Raw genomic sequence first — 23,551 nt, forward strand, 5'->3', positions numbered from 1 at the left:
GGTGATACAGGTCTTCCTGGACAGCAGTGGCCCACAACAGGGTTTCAGTCAGCCGTTGAGCTCATGTGTTTCAAGAGCTGATGTTTAAAAACAGGTTTTGTGCTTCTGGGCCCACATCACTGGAGCTCTTCACATCCTCTACCAGCTGTTCAAGGATTTGGAGGAGCCTTTCTGTTTGACATTGACTGCTTTTAAACTGACCCAGCAGTGCTGCCTGCAGTGGCTGACCCTCAGAACAAAGAGCACCCTGGGAAGTTTCCCATAGGCATATAGCATAAGCACTAGTGTGAGAGTGCCCGTAATATATGATATCCCCTCATTCCCTCAGGAATCCTCTCCTGTCCCCCAACAATTTAACCTGGGAGACAGTCCCAGCCTGAAGAGTGTGTACCTCCAGAAGTCACGGGACCAGATCTCTGTAGACTTATTTTCATGCCATAGGCAAAGGTTTCCTGTCATGAAGACACTGGGGGTTTTGGATATCTGAAGTTTCTCCTCTTTTTCCCCAATCCTCTTTCAATGCTGTCCATCTTGCCTGCACCCTGTACTTTCTGGACCCCTTTGTCTACCGTGCTCATGTGGCACAGCCCAGTGACCTGAGGGGCCCAGGGTACAGGGAGACGGTCACACAGATTTAACTGCACAAACATACTGGTTTTACAGCTTGAAAACAGAAAAGACCCAACTAGGGCAAGTGAATAAAGGACAAACCAAGTAAATGATAGTGAGGGTTACAGTCGGAACCCAGAATGAAGGTCTGAGTTCCTCAGAGACTCGAATGAATCGAAGATGGTTTCTCCGTCTCCGCTCCAGCAGCCTGGCCAGCATAGTGGTGGTGTCTTCTGCTTTGTACCAGCCTCTGCTGAGAACTATAGGCTGGACTTCCCACCATATGGCTTCATGCTGCCTAAGGCTGGTCTTGCCTTCAGCCAGGTCCCTTATGAACTACTGATTCTCTTCCTATATTATGTTTCAAGATGTCATGCTAGCAGTGAGCCCTCAGGTCGCAGTGTTCCTGTGAAAACTTGGCAGCAAGGCTGTCACTGGGTTGTCCAAATGATGCTGAATTTTGGTCTGCATTTCACTTAGGGACCTTCTCCACAGTGTCCTTGAGGTGGCATCATGCCTGGTTCTAACCTTGAAATCAGAGCCTTGGAGCAGCTCATGCCAACATCTCATTAGAAATACTCATCGAGGCAATGACAGCAAGTGTGTCATTCCTTGATCAGATCTGGGGACATGCAATACAGAGAATCAGAGTAATTCAGGTTCGAAGGGACCAGGCTACTCAAGGTTCTCTTCAGCCTTCCAAGGATGAGGATGCACAACCTCTCTGGGTAACCTGTTCAAGTGCTTGACCGTCCTCATGGTGAAAAAGATTTTCCTTATATGCAGTCTGAACCTCTCTTTTTTCAACGGATGTCTATTGTCTCTCAGTCTCCCAACAGTCACTTCCTCCTAGGTCCTGGGGGAGCTGCTGTCAGGTTCCCTCAGAGCCTTCTCTTCTCCAGACCGAGCAAGCCTGGTTCATTCAGCTCCTCCCTCTGCATTCCTGGGGCAAGTTCTCCAGTCTCTTGGCCATTCTGGTGTCCCTCCATTGACCTCACTCTGGTTTAGGTATGTCTTTCTTGTACTTAGAGGCTCCAAACTGGACACAGTGTTCTAGATGTGGTCTAAGAAGGACTGAGTAGAGTAGGATAATCACTTCCCTTGATTTATTAGCTATGCTTCTGACAATATAGCCTTCTCTGCTGCCAGGGCACACTGCTAGCTCCTGCTCAGCTTGCTGTCTACCAAGACCCCCAGGTCCTTTCCAGCAGAGCTGCTACCCAGCCAGTCAGTCCTCAGCTTGTGTCATTGCAAAGGGTTCTTCCTTGCCTGATGCAGGATTTTGCATTTGTCCTTGTTGAATTTCATAAGGTTCCTGTTAGCCCCTTCCTCCAGCCTGTCTAGGTCCCTCTGAATAGTGGCTCTGCCCCTGAGTGTATGCACGGGACCCTCCAGCTCAGTGTCATCTGCAGACTTGAGTGCACTCTGTCACCTCCTCCAGCCATTGATAAAGATATTAAACAGGACAAGTCCTAGGAGTATTCTGGAGTATTCTGGAGTCCCCTCCAGTATTCTGCTTGTTACCAGGCTGTCCACCCATCCAGACCACAACATCCCAAATTGGATACACGGATAATGTGGGAGTTATTGTTGAAAGCCTTGCTGAAGTCAAGGTAAATTACACTCCTCTCTGCTCATGTACACCTGCAGTCAATGTATCATACAAGGCAATCAGCCTGGTCAGGCATGATTTACCCTTTGCAAATGCATGCCTGCTGTTCACCTTCTTCTTCACTATACTCCTGCTCAGATCCAGCCTCCCGAGGCAGTACAACCAAAGGCCGCATCTTTGCCATTCTTTCTCAGACTGTTCAGACTGTGGTGTTGTTACTTAGAGAAAATCTCTGGGCAGGGTGGCACAGAAGCAGGAGCCTGAAAGACGTCAGTCTGAGTGACCTCTGTAGCACCTCGCAGCTTAGACTACAGACCACAGGGAAGAGTGTCTCGGAGAACAAGAGAAGGAGGGGACCACATGGTTTATGTCTGCTATGTGAGGAGTTCTAATTAATAAATAATGTTTCCCTGCTATATCTTTACAGCTGTTTCTAAGTAGTCAGTGGATTGAGATTTCTTCACTATTGCGAACAGTCCCAGAGAAGATGGCTCAAATGGATTAAAGACCAGTGGGCAAATGGAGGTAGGGTTTGTAGAAACCCAAGGGTATGTAGAAACCCAAGTCTTAGGGAAGTCCCTAAAGAAAAAGGCTTCCTCTTCGTCTCATCCCTTTGGACTGAGGGATATTATCTCTGCTTCTGTGCCAATGTTCTGAGCCTGCTCTTTGTGCAGGACGTGGTGTGCTCTGTTTCTTCCAGCTATTCAGATGGGCATCTGGAACCTAGCAAGTTGATAGCACCCACCATCCTTCCTTCAGTGCTACCCACCACCTTCAGTGGTGCCCAGTGATAGGAGAAGAGGTAACGGGCACAAACTTGACCATAGGAAGTTCCATCTCAACATGAGGAGGAACTTCTTTGCTGTGAGGGTGGCAGAGCCCTGTCACAGGCTGCCCAGAGAGGTGGTGGAGTCTCCGCCTGGACACGTTCCTGTGCCACCTGCTCTAGGTGACCCTGCTCTGGCAAGGGGTTGGACTGGATGATCTCCAGAGGTCCCATCCAACCCCTATCATTCTGTGATTCCCATAACTCCTGGATCATGAGCTGCTTGACTTTCCCCAGGCCTATGATAGTTCCTAACTAGAAAATTTTGCCCTCTTTGCACATATACAAATGAATCTGGGAAGAGGGAAAGGAGAGGAGGACCTTGACAGTACAGTCCAGAATTTAGAACGTACCTAGAAAGCAGATAACACAGGGCCAAGTCTGTTCTCTAATAAGTAGTAGGTGGTTTATGCACAGTAGAATTACTTCAGCAGGTGAAACTGCGAACTTTGTCCTTTGGTATCTGGGGAGTGACATTGTTTAACAATAGGCTTCCCAGCAGAGCATTCTGGTCACTGACTCAGGGGGGTGGCATTTCCAGGAAAGAGCCTGGTTGACATCAGTACCCAAAGCCAAGGAAAGTTCCCAGCTGAGAATCCTGGGACAATATTGACCCTTGAGGAACGCCACTCCTCACTGGTTTCCACTTGGACATTGAGCCATTGACCACAACCCTTTGAGTGTGGACATCCAGCCAGTTCCTTATCCACCGAGTGGTCCATCCATCAAATCCGTGTCTCTCCAATTTAGAGACCAGGATGTCGTGCGAGACAGTGTCAAGCGCTTTGCATAAGTCCAGGTAGATGATGTCAGTTGCTCCCCCCTTATCTACCAATGCTGTGGCAACATCATAGAAGGCCACCAAATTTGTCAGACATGACTTGCCTTTGGTGAAGCCATGTTGGCTGTCACCAATCACCTCCTTATTTTCCATGTGCCTTAGCAGAGATTCCAGGAGGATCTGCTCCATGATCGTGCCAGGCACAGACGTGAGACTGACTGGCCTGTAGTTCCCTGGGTCTTCCTTTCTTCCCTTTTTCAAAATGGGAGTTATGTTTCCCCTTTCCCAGTCAGTGGGAACTTCACCAGACTGCCATTCTCTGCCATTCTCATTCATTCCCATTGCTCTATCTGGATCAACTACGCTTTTGTCCTTTTCCTGTCTTGCCTACTCTTGAAGATTTCCAATGATGAATGTAATGGCAAAATACAGCATAGGATGATGATTCACTACTATTCTTTGGGGTTTTATAAGACGCTGTTTAATTCAAGAGCAAACAAATTAGGCCCTTTCATTGATTAGATTATAGTCTAATTTAAAAAGGCACATGGTCTAATTTTACACCATTCTGAATGCTGATAAATATTTGATACAGTGCTTCAGGAACTCAGAAAAAAATTATATGGAACTGGCACAGGAAAACACTACCTAAACATCATAAATGAAAGATAAATAACACCCCATAGTCTCTGAGTTGAAAAGAGGAGGCTATCATGTCTCAGAGATCAATGTCCGTATTTACCATGTCATTAATGCTCTGTGGATCAGTCAAGAGTACACAAATGCATTTCACAGAAGGTAGATGAGGGCTGCATGATTTCTAAGTGCCTCTCCAGTGAAGCTCTTGCAGTATTGAGCACACAGGTAAGTTAAAACACATTTTTTTATTTGTACAGAAGTATATATTGGGGTTGTCCCAGCAGATAGTTATTTCCATGATAATGTGGAAATTTTTGAAAACAGAAGAAATAGCTAAATAAAAGTCAAACCACATGTGTTCACTGCAGCACCTTGCAATTAAATTTCAGCGCAGGTTATTCCTACAACTGGAGAAGGGGATGAGCATCTGCAATGAGGAGTCACCATGACTGAAGGCTGGCAAGACAACGAAGGTGGAAGCTGATCATAGTCATGGAAAGTGTGTGAGTTGAAGCAATACTGCTATGCATACCAATCCAAAGATGCTTCCTTGTGAGTGGAGTAGGGAGGAACAAATGTCGTATGTGTAAGACTACTCCCTCCGCAGTAAACCTTCAGAGCCCTTGAAGGAAAGTCAGGAGGGATGGCTGTAGTTATGGTTCCTGTGCAATTTCCATTATGACAATCCAGCTACAAGTGCTCAGTAGCTCTTATCACTCAGAGGTGAGGAATTCCCAACAGCTTCAGCAAAATTCATTTAACTTTTCTGAATTCTGTTTTGAGAAGCCAAGATGCTTCTGTTGAAAATGCCAATGACCAGGCACATTCCATGCACTTGTCAATAAAAAATTTTGCATTTAGATTTCATCATGGGTGACCACAGAAGGAAAATAACAGTAGGTTAGTATATAGTGAAGATAAGAGCCCTCTCAGCCAGATTTCCTCTAAGCTGCCTTGTTCATATACACACCACATCCAGCTTCTGGTGATAACAGGCACATTTTCACAGCAGTTGTGTTGCCAGCATCTGTTACTGAGAGGGTGGCCCTTTTCCCTAGCTGCCGAGGTCCCTCCGAGTAGCAGCCCTGCCCTGCAGCATAGCAATAGTTCCCCCTGATCTGGTACTGTCTGCAAACTTGCTGGGAGTACAAGACAGCTCATTGTCCAGGCCATTAATAAAGACACTATTGACCTATGAGTGTGCATCTGTGAAGAACGCCCTAGCAACTAGTTGCCCCTTCAACCCAACTGTTCAGCTAGTTTTTCATTCACTTCACACTCCACTTACCCAGTCCAAATCCCGCCAACTTGCCTACAAGTAGACTGTGGGACACCATGTCAAAGGCCTTGATAAAGTCAATGCTAAAATCAATCACTACAACATCCAGTGTCCTCCTGTTGCCCACACAGGCTGTTGTCTCATTGTAGAAGTTAATCAGGTTCGTCAGACACAACTGGCCCTTGGTAAATCCCTGCTGGCTGCTCCCAGTCACTTTTTCGTCCTTGATGTGCTTGGAAATAGCTTCCAGGAGGATATGCTGTCCAGTCTTCCCAGGGACTGAGCTGACACTGACCAGCTTATAGTTGCCTGGATCCTCCTTCTTGCCATTCTTGACAACAGGTATGACATTTGTCTTTTTTCATCATCAGGAACTTTTCCCAATCACCAGGGCTTTTCAAAGATGATAGAAAGCAATCTTCAAATTACAATTCCAAGCATGCTTGGCACCTTCAAATGCTTCCCGTCTGGTCCCATGTGTAGGCCTAATTCAGCGGACATTTTTAAGACATCTGCTCCAGGAAGGGGTGAAACACTCCCTAAACTCAACTGACTTTAATGACAATAGCAGGAATAGCGTGGCCAGCAGGAGCAGGGAAGTGATGGTGCCTCTGTACTCGGCACTGGTGAGGCCTCACCTCGAGTGCTGTGTTCAGTTCTGGGCCCCTCTGTACAAGAGGGACATTGAGGTGCTGGAGCGTGTCCAGAGGAGAGCTACCAGGCTGGTGAGGGGTCTGGAGACCAGGGCATATGAGGAGAGGCTGAGGGAGCTGGGCATGTTTAGCTTGGAGAAGAGGAGGCTGAGGGGAGACCTCATTGCCCTCTACAGCTCCCTGAAAGGAGGGTGCAGAGAGGTGGGGGTTGGCCTCTTCTTCCAGGTGAATAATGACAGGACCAGAGGAAATGGTCTGAAGCTGTGGCAGGGGAGGTTTAGATTACATATTAGGAAGAATGACTTTACTGCAAGAGTGGTCAGGCACTGGAACAGCCTGCCCAGGGATGGGGTTGAGTCACCATCCCTAGAGGGATTTAAGAAACGTCTAGATTTGGCACTTCAGGGCATGCTCTAGTGGCAGAGATTGTAGGGGTTTGGGGGTTTTTTGTGTGTGTATGGTTGGACTCGATGATCTCAAAGGTCCTTTCCAACCATGAAGATTCTATGATTCTATGAATATTTCCACTGTCTAGGAAGGAAGACTGAAATGAGACTTCTATGGAAGAATCTGTAGTGTAGATGTCTAATGTATTCAGATAAACCCTGCTTTCTGTGTGTGCAAATCCTGTTTATTATTCCCGGCAGCTGCCACTCCCCATCCTGGTGTTCTCCAGATATGTCAGGTTCTGGATCCTTATGAAGCTGGTGAAGACAGATACGAAGATCCTTGATTTGGGGAGGACTCTCACTGCAATGCCACAGCATATGTTTTTTGACCAAGAGGAAGACTGCAGCAGTACGAACTAAGACATAGACCTGCTTCTGATGTTGCTGCTTGCTTCTCCGTGCCTTCATTACTGTACCTTGATATGGCTGCAGGGTCCTAGGGGAGGCAATGGTGGTATCTTGCTGATCCTAGGAACAAGAAACAGTTACACACACGCATGCACCCGCGCACAGAAAAAAAGCATACCCAACAAAACTTATGTTGGTTGCCATACAGAGTGCTGATAATGATGTAAGACTAGCAAGCTATGCAGCACTGCTGCCCACACAAGCATGCATCTGTTTCTTTTTTCCTGCTTACAGTGTTTAATAACATTCCTAAACTCTGTGTGGCACCTCACGCAGCCAAGGCTCCAGCTCTGTTAGGAGCTTTAAGAAACTAATTCAATAAATGCCAGGATCTTAAGAGGTTATAAATACTTCAAGCCAGAATACCTGGAATCAGGTAATGACAGGGGAATCTACACTTCCATTTAAAAAAATTCTAGTCTTACTTTGCAGAGACAAGCAAGAAATTTTGATTTGATGGATACCACTGGCTCAGAAAACAGTGGGCTGGTTCAACTCACTAAACTGGCAGGAAAGTATTCACTCTGTATTGGTCTTCTGCCAGTTGAATGAGCTGAACAAATGCCAGAACTGGTGCAACAGAAGCATCACAGACTCACATGTAGTTTCAGGAGGAGGGAAACAGAACTGCATGTATCATCAGCAGCAAGCTGTTAGATCAACTTAGACACCTCATTTAAATTCACCATAGAAACAGAGGAAGAACAGAATAGCAAGAATATCTGAAGAGTCAGTTCAGGGACTTCACGAACTGGGAGATGACTCAGATAGACATTTTTAATAGCCAGTGAGAAATCTGTTCATTGCGAGCCTGTCTAATCCCTTTTCAATCTCATGTCTCTGGTGTTCATGGCATCCTGTGGCTATCCACTTCTCACGTTATCAAGCTGTGCATAAACTGCATGAGCTACTTTTGTTTGTTTAAACCTACTACGCCATGTGGGTCCTCTGTTGTCAGATAATGCTGACAGCTTCTGTTGCTTCCCCATATTATTCATGATTTTACGGATGTTTGTCATCTCCCCTCCCACCACCATTTCTGGTCAAATCTGCCCATCTTACTTACACCCTACACCCTTGGTACTAAACTACCTTTTCTATCAGGTACCATAAGGAATGGAGGCTGCCACTCCACAGTGATACTCTTCCAGGTAAGAATGAGATTGCTACTTCCCTCCCAGCTTTAACCCACCTTGCTATCCATATCTGCCCACAAGCAAAGTGGTCTTTGTCAGCCCACCCTAAGCAAGTGCAGGCCACCAGCAGTGTAACCACTAGCAAACCTCCTCCTCCGCGCCCCTGTGCCTCTTCCCATTCCATTCCTTGCGTAGCTTTCCCCCCTCCCTGTCCTTTTTACTCTTCAGTGTGAGCTGGGCTCCCCTACTTTGTTCCCATCTTCCCTGCCAATTGTATACCTTTTGTTTAGCAAAAACAGTCCAGTTAAGAGCTGGGTTCCCCTCCTCACCTCGTTGCACTCCCCATTCCACTTGTCCCATTCTGTCCTTTTGTCTAGTCCTTCCATTGACTGCACTAAGTCCCCATTAATAAAAAAAAAAAAAAATTGCTCCTTCCCCTCAGAGCAGCCAGAGCTTCCTTATTTCTCCTCTTTTCCTTTTCTCTGAGATATCTGCCTAGGCAGCTGTAGCCCTGTTGCCGCAGCCACTGTATCACCATCTGCAGCCATGCCACTTCCGCACCACGCGCAGCAGGCAGGGTGTCTCCCACATGTGTCTGGAGGTCTGACATTTGTCATTCCCTGTTTTTCCACTCACTGTCTCTTCCTCTCACAGGAGTCTCCACCCAGATGTTGGTTCAGATGCCGCCTTGGTGAAGGGCTTCTTTCTCACCCTTTATTTCCCCTCATCTCAGTTTGTTCCCACACACCTCACCTCGCCTGCCTCCCGTCACTCCTGCTGGGTGGCAAGGACTTAACCCTTTGCCTTGCACTTTCCTTCCAGCAGCAGTTCATTGTCCAAATGCTGCTGGCATCCTGTGGCACAGGAGACTGAGGAGCATTCTTTATAGTCCATAGTGAGCTCTTGATCGCTTTGCTGCTTGAGGAAGGCACACCAAGGCCTGAGCCATGGTCGCAATGGCTATCGCTTGGCTTGAAAGGATGGGTGCTGTGTTTCCAAACCCAAAGAAGGGTGCCAGCACCACTGGTAGAAACCTGTCTTCCTCAGATGTCCCCTCAATGGCTGCTAAGTAGCCCACCTGGGTGCCAGGAAGGATCCTGCATAGACTGCTGCAGCCAGTGGACACTGCTAATGACAATGACCAGGTAGGACCCACACAGGTGGTACGAAGGATACACTAAGGAGAGGCTCTGCCCTGGGGAGACACATTCCCTCTTCTGTCCCTTCTTGTCTCATCCTCTCTTGAACATGGTCCCCTGGAGCCCCTGAGTCCATCTCAGTGCTCAAACTTCCATCTTCATAATGATGGGGACTGAACTATGAACAAGGAAGGTGAATGCACACTGTGAGACCCATGACCCCCTTCTGCCCTGGGATAAAGCTTTCTCCACAGCATATTAGAGGAGGAGGAGTGGAGCTGCAAGGTGGTTACTGTCCTCGTCCTCCTGGAGGCCATGGTGCAGGAGGTCTCAAAATCCTTCGTGCTGGAACAGGGTTCACCCCTGGGCTTCAGGGAGGACTCCTCTTCAAGAGTTGTGACTTAACTGTCATTTCCAAAGTCTGACCTCTGCCAACCAGTGGAACTTTTGATAGTGCAATCAGGGCCCAAGAGCAGAGCTCTGGGCCTTTAGGACGTCCCTGAATGGGGAAGCCTTTTGCTGAGCATCCAGCACATATCAGCTGAGCCTGTCAAAGGGTAAGGGCGGCAACCAACACAGCATCTCTCAACTAATTGGTCCAGAAGATGAGTGTGTCCCACACCCCCTATTTTGCTCCTACTGTGAGCAGGTTCTGCAGGACCAATGCCACCTGAGCCATCTTCACCTCTGGCCTCATAACCAGACATTTTGGACTCCAAACATCTCGGTGCTCTAAGTTCCTTCATGTTCTCTGTATTGAGAACTTGATATAAAATTGGATCTTCTCTATTTGGCTGCACCCACCCATATCCAGGAGAGCGTTAAGGCTTTTGATACGCTTTCAGCTGTTTTCACTGTGGAAACTATTGAAGACAATGGCAAGTAGATTATGCCTGAGGAATGGTAGAAAAATATGCCAAATGTACACCACCACTTTCCCAACATTTCTTCAGGCTCTTGTTTAGTCAGAGGAGGTCTTGTTGTGGGCCCCTGGCAGCCCTCGACAGAAATTTTCTTCCCGTTATTTGTTTCCTGCTTTTTTGAAATACTTATGAACATTCGGTGCCAATATCATGCTGCAGCAGTGAGTTTCACCATAAGCTCTCTATGAAAAAGTACCCAAGCACACTCTGTCCCAGCACAGCAGATCCAAGAAGCACATGGAAGGCAACCTAGGCTCTAATGTACACAACTCCTGGCAAGCTTGGAGCACATGCATTTAGCATGTGCTAAATTTTATTTAGCTGAAATAAAAAACTACCTTTTTTTTTCCATTTAATCTCCCAGTTACACCCAGCTATGCCATTGATAGATGGATTTCAAGAGCTGGCATTACATTAGCAAACCTCCCTCATACCAGTTTGGAAATTAGAAGCAGTAACTGTAAAGCAGAGAACCAAAAAAAATGTGGAATGCAGTTGCACCGCAGAGCACATGTAACATGTGCCTCTGCTGCTGAACGCTGGTGTGCAGGTGAAGTTTCAGGGAAGCAAATACTTTCTCCGTTTAGAATGGCTGTGCACAAGCCCTCCTCAATTTGCCTACAACTACGGTCTTGTTCATTCTGTATCCTTGTGTGAGCTTGGATTTTAGCTGTAAACCAAGAAAACTCACTTTAAAGTGTTGATACTTCATTCAGAACAAGTATATTTCAGAGCGTGCTATGGAAACAGGACCAAAGAGTAATATTTTAACTCAGTATGACAGCGTGGACAATATTCTATCAGAGTGTTACAAACCAAACCACCTAGTGCTCAAAGCACCTTCCTTTTGCATTGTCTGAAATGAAACAAGAGTTGGAAATACACTTTTACCTAGCATATATACTGGCAAAAGGGGACGACGCATTCTGAGACTGCCACGTCCAGCTGCACGGCCAGGAGGCTGGAAGGGATGACGGCTGCTGACTGGATCCTCTGTTGACTGAGCTGGCAATTGCCATACGAAAGTACCGAGCCACCGCCCCTCGGTGTGACCCTCCGGGTCAGCCTCACTAACTCCTGGGGCTTCGCTTCCAGCCGAGTGACACTTGGAGCAGCTTCTCCCAGTTAGTGCTGGAAGGTCTCTGGTCTTCCGATTCCATCTAAACATCTTTGCGCGTACCAGAGGTGGAAACGACCACAGTCCCCACTCGATTCAACGCCAAGTCGCAAACTTTCTGACAGACAAACACAGAAGGAGGTGTTGATACGAAGGCCCTGGAGGACGAACCTCTCTGTGCCCTCTGGCACGCAGCTCTCAGCCCTGTTTTTTGGGAGACGGGTCTCTTGTACATGAGTTAGCGTGGGGGGGAGCGCCTGCGACGGCACCGGCAGTGCCCACACCGACTCGCCCCTCCGGAGCCCCGAGGCGGCGGCAGTCCCGGGAGGAACCACCGCGGGACTCCGTCTGGAGGGCTGTCCTGCACAGACCCACGGGGAAACTCCTCATCAGAGGGCCTCATCTACACCCCGCCCCCCGCCGCCCACCCCCCGCCTCCCCGTTTCCCTCAGACGGCGGCAGCCCCTCGGCGCTAACACGAGGTCACCCCCCGCCGCCCGCCCAGCCCGGCCCGCCTCGCTCCCCACCCCCCCAAAATGGCCGACGCTCCCTCACCGCCCTCTCCCAGAATCGGGGGAGGGCGCCGCAGAGCTGCACCGCGTCCAGACCGGGCCCGGCAGCCCCCGCCCCGCTCCCCTTGACGTCAAGCACCGCCCGGTCCCCCGTCCCTCCCCTCATTGTCAGCGCCCGCACCCGCCGCCCGAGCCTGGAGCCCCCCGCGGGCTGCGGCTGCCCAAGCCCGGGCTGTCCCGCCGGCGGGAAGGGAGACCCGGCTGCTCCCCGCCGCCCAGGTAGGAAGAGGTGGGCGACGAGGTTACGGGCGGGGGGTGCCGCAGCCCCGCCACACCGGCGAGGCGGGGAGGAATTTGAGGCATCCGCTTTGTCTCCGCGGACAGCAAACCGCCTTCCCTGCCCGGGCGGGCGCCTCAGGGCCGGGTCGCCCGCGGTGTGGCGGCGGCGGGGGGACCCCGCCGCCGCCACACCGCGGGCGACCCGGCCCTGAGGCGCCCGCCGGGGCCTCGGCTCCCGCTCGGAAATGGAGCCGCCGTCGGGCTCCTTCCGACGTGACCGGAACAGCCGCTTTCCTGACCGGAGAAGCGGCCCCGCCAGCGCTCGGTCCCCGCCCGGGAAGGGCACGAACCCTCAAGGGCTGCCTTCGGGGAAGGTCCTAAACCCCTCGGTGCGCACCGTTGGGTTGTGGTGTTGATTTTGGAGGTTTCCAGGCGCTCTGTTTCTGTAAATAACCTTTTTTCCCCCTCCCCGCCTCCCCTTGCTGCAGCTACATACTCCCTTTCCTGTTGCTTATTTTTTCTGAATTCCCCTGACTTTCCCCAGCCCACCCACATTTATCGTATCATTAATAATGTTCTCCCTTTTATATGTGAGCTTTCCCAATGCTCTGTCTTTGTTAATCCCTTTAGCCCTCTTTGCTCCCCCGTCGTGAGGGAATTCATTGATGGAGCATTGTGAAACTTTGCTTTTTCTCTTCGTAAAATTTCTTAAAAGTACCACATTTGGCTTTGCCAGGTGCCCCTCGTGCTGGTATGCGAAGTAAGCGGAGTAGCAGGCATTTAGTGGTTGTCCTTGGTGACTGCGCTTTCATTGCAAATCTGCATTTTTTTAATCTTATAATGCTACATCTGAAGCCTTTAAACCAATTAAACACAAGTTAAAGTGACCGTCCCAACTAATCGGCACATTTGAGTTACGTGCAATGGGATTAGATTTTAATTGGCGTGTAAATTCTGTTAAAATCTTCCACAAAAATCACAGGAAAGAGTGCTCATCATTGCAGCCTGTGTTGGGGTTGTTCCTTATCAAGTCTCCGGCCGACAGTGAGCACCTCCCCGCGCGGTACCACACAGCGATGACAGCGAAAGGGCGAAGTATTTTTACAACCCTGGAGTAGTCTCAGGCATTCAGCGTTCTGGGAAAAAAATGTAGTTACTTACCACACGCCTACAGTCTCTTGGCAGAGATACGCATCTCCTGGCCTGCTGGATCGTGAGGAGGGACAGTGCCCCTCGGTGTCTCTGCTCTCTCTGTGAGTTCCAAACCGACAGCTATGTGCTCTGGTCCGTTCATGCAGCCCATGGCTAGCCAACGCATTTCCTCAGGGGCAGCGTGCTCCATGGCTATCTTGTGTCCACAGCACTTGCAGGAGCATAATTCCTCCATTGTGTTGGCTCCACGGCGGTAGGGACAGCAGCAAACGGTCGGCGCTGCCTGGCAGGCTGACCCCCTGCCCCCAGGGAGTGATGGGGTGCGGGACCCCTGGCCGGGATTGCCGGCTGGCAGCCGGGGCTGGGTGGGGCGGCCAGCCCTCCATGCCAGGCCAGGCACTGTGGGGAGGAGGAGGAGGACACGGAGAGGTGGTTGCTGTGTTTCTTTTGGACGTGTGGCTGAAAGTTCCTGCGGGCAGGAGTGAATCGGGGTACAGGGGTGTGGGAGAACAGAGCAGTTCAAGAGTTGGCAGGTCTCCATTAAGTAATCCCTATGCCTCTAGTCTGATCTGAGCAGGCCTTCAGCCTCAGCTTCCCCATAATCATATACATGGTAAAGTTTCTTCACTCCAGTACAGGGCAATCTGACCGATTTCTACTTTCTAGGAAGTCAAAATAAGTTATGGGAATGTGTAGTCTTCACTAGCACTCTGTCTTTCTCTGTGCTCTGAAAATTGGCCCAACTGAGAATAAGTTACTGAATTTATTTATTTAATGCGAGTTAGGAAGTGTAGACAAAAATAGCTCTTGTTAAAAAAGTACTCTCAAATATGGCTATTACCAGAAATGGTAATGTTTAAAAGCCTGGTATGCCTTACAATCTAGACCACATTATTTTGTTTGTTAAAATGGGTTGGTGATTACATCTTTGAGCATGACCTTACTGTACACAGGCACTCTGAGGTTGTGCTTGTCCTCCGCTAAACCCTTCTTTCCCACCAAGGGCTGTGGTTGGTGAGGAACCAGACAATATGTGCATCCTTCCTCATGGAAGGTTTTCAGAAAGTGTGGCTGGGCGTGACTGAGCCAAATAACAAATAGGAGAATTTTGATGAAATTGTTACGCTAAAATTAAGCGAATAATCTCTTTAGGAGGCCATTTGGATTGGAAGATTCACATGATGGTGATAATTAGTAGCAGTAATATGTTTTGCACTAACTAGTGCAGTGCAGGTCATAAGAACCCCTAAAACGTATTGGAAGGGAGAGCACTAGTTGTGATGCTTATGGTTTTGTTAGTTACATCCTCACAAGTCTAAGGCCTGTTGTACAGTCATTTTGCTTTGGGTAATGTTTGGATCTGCATGTGTGAAGAAGAAAGCACGAGTGTTTGGAAATGCTTGGTGAGAGCTGATAGGCAAGTGTTGCTTGCCAGCACTTCCTGCATCCCTGGTGCTGGTGGTCTGCTTCACCCTTCCATATTGTTATTCCCTCTGCTTTAGGCATGCTGCATCTTCGGAGGGCTTTGAGTCCCTTAATTTAATCTCCTGTGTGTTGTCACCAAAGGTGGGATTCATCTCTGTGTCCACGTTTGGACCATCTCCGTGTTTGCCAGGGTAACAGGGGAACGCAGCTTTCCACTGGTGGTGACTGCAGCCACCTACTGCAGACATTCTGGACAGCCACATCTCTCTGGATTTCAGGGTTTAGAGTTGGTGACAGAATCAGTTTGGTGGAAGACCCACAAACAGTTTGCCTTTAATAATTTGCCAGATTTAGGAACCTCCATAACCACCATGACTCCAAGAAGGCACTGCCGTTCCCACGTAGTTGGTGGCATTTGGGTTGATTCAACAGCCTGAAAATCAGAGCGCTTTTTGAAATGATCAAATATGAAGTGTGGCATTGGATTTCAGCCACCAAAATGTGGCAGTTTAGGCCTTAATCTTTTTGTGTTTCTGGCTTTGTCGGTTTGGGCAGTGATGTTTCCCTGCGGAGGCCCTAATCTGGGCAGATAAGGGGTTGTAAGGCACAGTTCAGCCCTGTGTTCTTTAACCCTCGCCAGGGTGGAGTAAGATCCACAGGTGCAACAAGCAGCCTTACCTAAGCGCACCGGCAGTATGCACAGGAGCATAAACACCATGCGCAGGCAGTTTCTGTTTCCTTCTCTGTAAAACAGAGCTAGACTATTTCAGTACTTTCTTCCAGTGGTTGTGCAGCAAATTTAACGTTTCCATTCCTGAAGGTTTGAGGGTCTCTTAGAAATGCAATCCAGAAAGGTGAATGCACTGTTACAGTAAAGGTCTGTGTAGAAAATAGGAGTTTTAATGTTATACTCAGCTATGCAGCCTTTTGCCACGAGACCTGGATAAGCTCTGCTGATGTTGGAAGCTGTTGGGATCCACACCAATACTCCCAGGAACGAAATGGATCAGTTATTCACGTTGGAACAAAGTTGACAAAATACACAGCTATAACAAGGAAACACCAGCTGATAAGTTTGTTTCTGTGTGACAGTGGGCAAATGAGAGCTGCTGCTCACTGCTGCAACTCTGTCAACTTGGAGGAGAGGCAGGGATTTTCACATCCTCTGCAGCCATGGCTTTGGGCAGCGCTACGTCAATGCAGGTGGGCACTGTGGTGGAGGAGGTGAGTTTGCCTTTCCCCTCATCCCGGACGCTTTCTCCTCTGGGTGCCCTTTCCAGCCCTACCCCAGCTGATGTAAACTCTGTGCAGCCATGTGGAGGGAGCTGATCTGGGTGAAAATTAATCATCAGTCTCCCCCCGACTGCCTTTAACCCTACCTAATTCCCAGCCTGGCCTTAGTATTGGTTTTGTCTGGCCGGGGGAGGGGAGCATGGGGCTGGAAGGGGTCAGGTGCAGTGCAGGGCCACCTAAAAATGACTGTAAAACTTCAGTCTGAGCATCTGCTCCAAACTCTATGAGGTCACTTGTGCAGTGATAGCTTTCCCTGAGCGTATTAAGCGTTGCTTCCTATGTGCCTGCGTTTGTATCTCTGCCACCATCTTGCTTTTGTGGTGACTTTGGATGTGCTGCCTTTGCAAAGTTCCTGCTCTCACAAAGCACTGCCCAGGTTTGGGCAGCAGGAGTACTGACGCCATGTGTGGAGGACTTCAGTGGAAAAGTTCCTGTATTTATTGAGTCCCAACAATTTTGGCTTCCTCACTACCCCCTCACCATCTGCCCTGGTTTGGGAGGAATGTATGGTGGTTTTGCCCCTTCCAGTCATGAAGGAAAAAGTGTAGGCTTTAACGATTTTAATCAGTACTGCATGGACTAGCCCCTGCATGTAAACACTTACAGTTCTGAATTTACTTAGCTAATTGGTTTTTAAGTTGTAGATTAAGTCATGGTTTGACCTGCTGTACAGCTTAGGCCATAGTGTCAAACCTCACTTAGTATCAAATTAACTCATTAACTTAGCCATTTTTGAGGTTTGTGATTTCAAATTGCAAACTTGATAGTTGGTGGGGGGCGTTGATGAACATAAATAAGACTTTTTGCCATGAAAACCAGTGTTCCTTGGTTGGATTCGAGATCGTTTGGCTCAAGTAGCCGGACAGATTTCATTCAGACACCCGGCAGACAGTGTTGTGGCCAAGACCTGACACACATCCTCCAGTGTGCACGGCATGCCTTTGGAAAAGCAGAGCAGCAGGAGATGAGAGATGCTTTCTTAGCCCTGGTAGGAATCAGCTTTGGTGTTAATATTACAAAACCCCTGAAGCTTGGGGCTCATGTGTCAGGTTGCACGGTAGGAGAGAAGAGCGTCTGCTTCTGTAGGCAGGTGATGTGAGAGGGCCTGACCTGTGCCATGGCATAGCAGTCCTGCTGGGCAGCTGAGGAATGTACTTCCCGGTGGCACACCGCCTTTGCCGCAGGACAGCCCCTCTCCCACTCTGGGAGCCAGCAGGCAACATGTTGCAGGTCATCCCATCAACTGCTCACACCTGCTCCAAGGGTTGAGGAGTGGGCAACAGCAGGCATGCTGTGTTAGAAGTGCGGTGCCACAGTAAGAAAAGATGGTGTAGGGGCGAAAGATTGAGCACGTTGTGGTGTGATGTGGTCAGACCTGTGTCTCTACTTCCCATATATATATGGTTTGCAGTGTTCTAACTGACCTCTAAAGCTGTACCTTCATCCTAAGCTGAAAATGTACTTTTCTAAATGACTGGTTACAATGACCATAAGCTCAAGCAACACTTTAATTAGCTGAAGCACATTTCTCTTTACCTTGGAAGTTTACTTTTTATGTTTTCCTCTGTTGCATGCAATCCAGACACTTACAGAAAGGTAAAAGAGCTCAAGGCTGTGCAGTGCGGGTGCCTGGCAGCATAACTCTGCTTTCTGGTGTCATCAGCTCTGCCACACCGTGCTGCATGCAGCACTGCACCGTACAGCTGGGAATGACAGATTTTGCTGCAGTGCTGCATCCACATTACGTGTTGCAGCAGAATCTGTCAGGCTTTGTTTTCACATTCATTCTCAAAATTGCTGTTATATAAATGGCTTTTGTATGCATTATCTGGATTTTAAGCTACAGCACTGGCTTGTGGCTTCCCTGTTGGGTTGGTTTGAAAATCTCAGGATACGTTTCCAAAGCTTAAAGGAGGCTGCAGAGGCTCCAAGCTTGTGCTGATCATCTGATTCCACTGCAGCACTTTCAGCTGCTTGTGCCTTTGAGGTGCCTGTGCCTCACGTGGGAGTGCAGTGAGTTACCTTAAAGGGAAAATCTTATGAAACTGCTTCAAGAACTTGTTGTTACAGGTGATATCTTAGTGGAATTTACCAGAATAGAAAGGAGACTCCTGACCTAGGATCTGGAACAGAGCTGAAAAAACATTAATTCCTCAGGTAGTGTGAACAATTTGGAAATATGTCTCTTTCTACTGGAGAACAGTAATTCCTGTGTGATAATAAATAACTGCTGGTACTGTGTCGTGGTGAGAATTTGAACTTGGAGCAGCTGAGAAATCCTAATGAAACTTCTCACTCCATCGTTTATATGCCGTTCTGTATAGCTACTGTTTGGGATTGTTTTTAATGTTGTTGAGTGTGATTAATGTCTTAGCATAAAAGTATCCTGTGAAACATGTGGGTGTTGATGTTTCTATGTGAGATTTGTCTGTAGTATATTATAAACTGCCTGCATATGCTCTTAAATTCTCTGGATGTTGCCTTCAGGTAGCATTGGGCAGAGCATAGCAACAAGATGCATAGTTTGGAATAGGGCATTTCTTTTTGTCTGAAATGAACTGTCACAGAGGTACTGTGAAGGGGAGAGCGAGTATCATCAGTGTTTTGGGAAAGCTATGAAACTGTGTGTTTGAAGGTGAATGCGGGAGCAATGCTATAACCTGCTGTGGAGGTGGGGGGGCCGTTTTCCTGCGGTGATTGGAAGATGGAAGGGGCTCCTTCAGTGCTTAATCTGTGGAGCACAGACAGCAAACGAGGTCCTGATACCTGAGCGTTAAATAGCTATGGATGTGAGGCAGGCTTTAGGCGCAAGCAGAGTCAAACGGCAACTGCTGAGTACAGAAAAATAGTTCACTGCCTGATTGCTGTGTGGTACCTTGATTGCCATGTAACACTCCTTGAGCCTGGGTCACCTTCCCTGCTTCTCCCCCGAGCAGCAGTAGTGGCAAGCCCCATTCTCTAGCTTGCTTTCTCTGACTGTCTTATAACAGAAGCGTGCTCCCAAGCCCTTACCCACGCATAATCTCCATTCACTTTTTCCTCTGCTGCCTACATTTTGAGCTGTTTTGTAGATCAGGGCTTCCCCTCCCCCCGCCCATTTTTTTTTCTTCCTTTCCTATTTTTTTAGAGATCTCTGCCCTGTGTGCCTCCAATGACTGCTGCAACTGCTGGAGCAAGTGTCTGGGAGTGCTCAGCACAGTTCTTGCCTCGGAGCCCCGCTGTGCTGGTGGGGCGCACACAGCACCTCTCTTCTGCAAAAGCAGGTCTAGCCGCAACAGGCTGGACAGGGTCAGCAAAGCATCGGCAGCATGGCAGTGACTGCATGTGGGGCTGTGTGAGTAACAGCACAGCGGGCAGGTCAAGGGAGAAGGTTGTTCTCCTCTGCTTGGTACTGGTGAGGTGGTGTCTGAAGTGTCATGAGAGTTGGGAGGATCTTTCACTCTATCGGGTTGCTCAAAGCCCCATCCAGCCTGACCTTCAACACTTCCAGTGATGGGGCACCCACAACTTCTCTGGGCAACCTGTTCCAGTGTCTCAACACCCTCGTCATAAAGAATTTCTTCCTTATGTCCAAGCTAAACCTCGCCTCTTTCAGTTTGAAACCACTGCCCCTTGTCCTGTCACTACAGGCCATGGTAAAAAGTCTCTGTCTTTCTTATAAACCTCCCTTATATACTGAAAGGCCACAACAAGGTCTCCCGGGAGCCTTTTCTTCTCCAGGCTAAACAATCCCAACTCTCTTGGCTTTTCTTCCCAGAAGTGTTCCAGCCCTCAGATCATTTTTGTGACCTCCTATGGACCCTCTCTAGTCTTTCTGGGGACCCCAGAGCTGGAGGCAGCGCTGCAGGGGGGTCTCACCAGCACAGAGCAGAGGGGCAGAATCCCTTCCCTCTACCTGCTGGCCACGCTGCTGGGGATGCAGCCCAGGATGCCGTTGGCCACCTGGGCTGCAAGCACACGTTGCTGGCTTATGTCCAGTTTTTCATCCACCAGTACCTACCCCAAGTCTTTCTCTGCAGGGCTGCTCGCAATCCATTCATCCCCCAGCCTGTACTGATGCTGGAGATTGCCCCGACCCAAGCGCAGGAAGTTGCAACATGGTAAATTCTGACTTGATGTAAAGGAAAATAATTTTCACTGCGAGATTGGTCTGACGCAGGAACAGGGCCCCAGGGGTGGTGTCTCTGACCTTGGAGATTTTCACAACTTGATGCTGTCCTGAGCAACCTGCTCCAGCTTTGACACTAACCCTGCTTGGAGCAGGTGCTGGACTATGTTCTGTGACGCTTGGGGTTAACTTCATCCCCTTACTGGCAACCAGGGTGAGACAAAAAAATGTGGATTTCCCACTCCTTCCCTCCGCTGTAGAAGGTGGGGGAAGCGGCGCGATCCCGACTCGGTACAGCCAAGCCAGTCCTTCCTTCCTGTGAAACATCCTTCCTTCCTTCAGTCCAGGCAGTACAAGGGGAAAAGGGACACATAAATAAGGGAGGAAGTGAGGTTAGCCAGCCAAGCACTGGAAAAGTGCTGGAGGGAGACCCTCTGCTGCCATTTGTGGCTTATGCTCTGTTTTTCGCTCTCCACTTCTTAAACGTGTGGTAAGAAGAGCATATGCCCTCTTGGCTCTGATTCATTTAGGATGAGATTCAGATAAATTAATGCTTGGCATTAAGCTTGCAGATTTCCTTATTAACATCTTGAGTAATGCTCGCACATCATGTGTGCTTCAAGAGCAATAGAATTTGTCTGTCTCTTGTCCAGAGTACTCATTGGCCATTAGATACCAGTGGACATAAAAGCAAATGCAGGCTGCCCAGTAAAGCTGCCTCTTTCTTGCTTTAATGTAGGGTATTTCAAGATCGTTGGTTTTCTAGCAGCATGAAACTGAGAATTTTGAACAAAGTTTTCCCATGATAGTCATGAATTGGTTGGCATCTTTAACCCTTTCATGCCCTGTTTGAGGGTGGTGATGTATTCAGCTCTGTCTGTGGGAGAAGTGCTGCTCAGCACCTTCCTGCTGGAAATCCAGTCCCACACTGCTAACCCTAAACAGCTTCTTAGCTGCGTACTGAAAAAACCAGCTGGATGCTGAGGATGATATTTTCCCTGGGAAGTTACAATTATTCTTCTGCTGTGTTGGTGCCCACCCTAGTCAAAGGAGTCACTTTATGCAAGCGAATGGGGAATAACCCAGGCCCGTTTCTGGGAAGAGGTGGTGGAGGTCAGGTATCCCTCTGCTGTCTGCGTTAAGGAGAATGCCAACAGTGGTTGCTGAATCCCCCGTCCAGTCACCAGACCTTGGACCTCTAATTTGTGGAGACCATTGAGTCTTCCCTCACAGCTCTTAGCCCGGAGCAGCGTCTGTAGTGCAGGGCACGTGGCTGGTCTCTGCCTGCCAGTGCAGTGAGATGTGCTCGCCTTTCTGGGCCATTTGCCCAGCTTCTGGTGCAATGCTGTATGTCCAGCGCATGAAACGCCTGTTGTCCTTTTGAGATGCTCAGCCTGCAGGTGAAAATATTCTGTCCGTAAATTCATCAAGGGTTTTACGTGGGCTGTTCTCAATGTCATGACTGAGCAGTGTCATAACACCATCCTGGTGGCTTGTCTCGGAGCCTCCCCGTTGTCCGTGGAGTATTAATTTTGAGGTTAAGGTGTTTAAGTCCCCACAGCTGCAAGTGTGCTCTCACAAAGGCAGCATATTCCTTAAAAGATCCAGGCTGTTATCTGTTATTAAAAGTTATTTTTATTTATTTTTTTGTTACATGAGGGTATTTTCAGCAATAAATTGAACACAAATACTCCTGTTACAGTCTTCCAATCCTACCCAGCTGTCGTCTTTGAATAAATCGCATTTAAGAGAGTGACATAAGCTCCTGAATACCTACTTTCATTTCACTTCACACTTGTCAGTGAACAAAAAAGATACATTCTGAAGCTACAGGATGGGAGTTTGCAGGAAAAAAAAAAAAAGCCTGTCGTTATTAAGGGAGTTCAAAATCACAATTAATATTTGTGGTACAGCCAGGGGACAGAGTTCCTGAGTTTGTGTTGGGAAGCCATGAAGGATTTGGAGATCACTCACAGTGTGTTAGCCAGCCACCATTTACCTGCTCAAGTTGTTGTGAAACCTGAGGTCCACCTAGTTCAAATGACTTCAGGGAGAAATCGCACAGGCTTTGGCTGCGTTGCCTGTGAGTCAGTGCATGCAGTGGGTGGGGTACCCGGTGCTAACGCAGGGCTTCCTGCTTGGTGCCTCGTGCCTCGTCTTGCCCGCCTGCCGTCCTGCCGGCTCCCGGCCTGCGAGGTGCTCACTCGGCTCAGCTGGCTGCTCCCTGCAGAGCACCCTGAGTACCTCTGGAAGAGACCCCAAGCTGGCGATGCAGCCTCAGTTTTGTAACAGCACCCAAGGTCTTGCTTTAGAGCGGAGCATGGATTTCATGGATTGCAAAAGGAGCACATAGTACACAGTCTCCCCTCTGCGCCGAAAGGTTCACTTCGAGCCTGCAATGATGCTGGCGGTACAGCGGAGTCCGGCAGGTGGGCTGCATGGTGCAACCCAAGCCCTGCAGCCTTCGTGCCAGAGGCATTTCAAATGGCTGACTGCTTCCTGCTGCTCCCCAGTCAGCTAGCTGGGGGATGCTGCTAGTCTCTTCCCTCTCCAACAAATGCTTGTCCAAAAGCTTGCATGGTCGCACAGTGTTTCTGGTGCTGCTGGGCTCCAGCACACGTGTGAGCTGCTGCAGTCCTGACACGGCCAGCATGCATGTGTGCAGTGCGCTGCAGGCTCCCGTGAAGACACAGCCCTGCCACTCGAAGTTTACAGTTCAAGTCTAAACACCGGTTTGCTCTGGGAGCAACAGCAGTGGCACCTGTAACCTGATTCATCTTCCCTGGCTTCCTCAGGGGCCCTTCCATGAGTCTGAATTGCTACTAATTGCAGCCTTCGTTCAGCCCCGTGTGTTTTGGCTGCAAGCGCAAGACAGGGCAGGCTGCTGAGCACACCTGCAGAAGCACTGCTGTCCATACACCCCATACATAGGATTTAGTGTCCTAAAATAGTCCCAGCAATTTCATCTTCCGCATCTGCACTAAGCAGGGCAAGTGCTGAATTTGTGTCAGGGAGGCTGTCAGATGTCAGCTAGGCTAGGGCAAGCTTCTCACGGACGAGCCAAGGGTACCCTAGAGAGGCATACCCCAGCTAGAGCAATTTTCCAGAGACTGGAGTAAAACTTTTACTGATTTGGGGGATTCTGATGATTGTGTTTCTTTCTAGTGGCAGGGCTTTTTTGTTCAGTGGGTGGATAGTAATCTAGTGGTTT

General features: G+C 48.9%; 1 protein-coding gene across 3 annotated transcripts in view; it reads left to right on the forward strand.

Moving 5' to 3' along the window:
* Positions 1 to 12,243: 12,243 nt before the first annotated feature.
* LUZP1 (leucine zipper protein 1) overlaps positions 12,244 to 23,551 on the forward strand; it is a 40,679-nt gene continuing 29,371 nt past the window's right edge. The window contains exon 1 of one of the 3 annotated variants that reach the window (XM_063356016.1): positions 12,244 to 12,362. The gene's annotated coding sequence lies outside the window, so the exon portion shown is untranslated. Of the gene's footprint in view, positions 12,363 to 13,483; positions 13,616 to 18,201; positions 18,390 to 23,551 lie in introns of those variants that run through there. The other 2 variants (XM_063356018.1, XM_063356015.1) reach the window with 2 other exon arrangements.

Source organism: Chroicocephalus ridibundus, chromosome 19 (assembly GCF_963924245.1).
Source record: "Chroicocephalus ridibundus chromosome 19, bChrRid1.1, whole genome shotgun sequence".
Taxonomy (NCBI): Eukaryota; Metazoa; Chordata; class Aves; order Charadriiformes; family Laridae; genus Chroicocephalus; species Chroicocephalus ridibundus.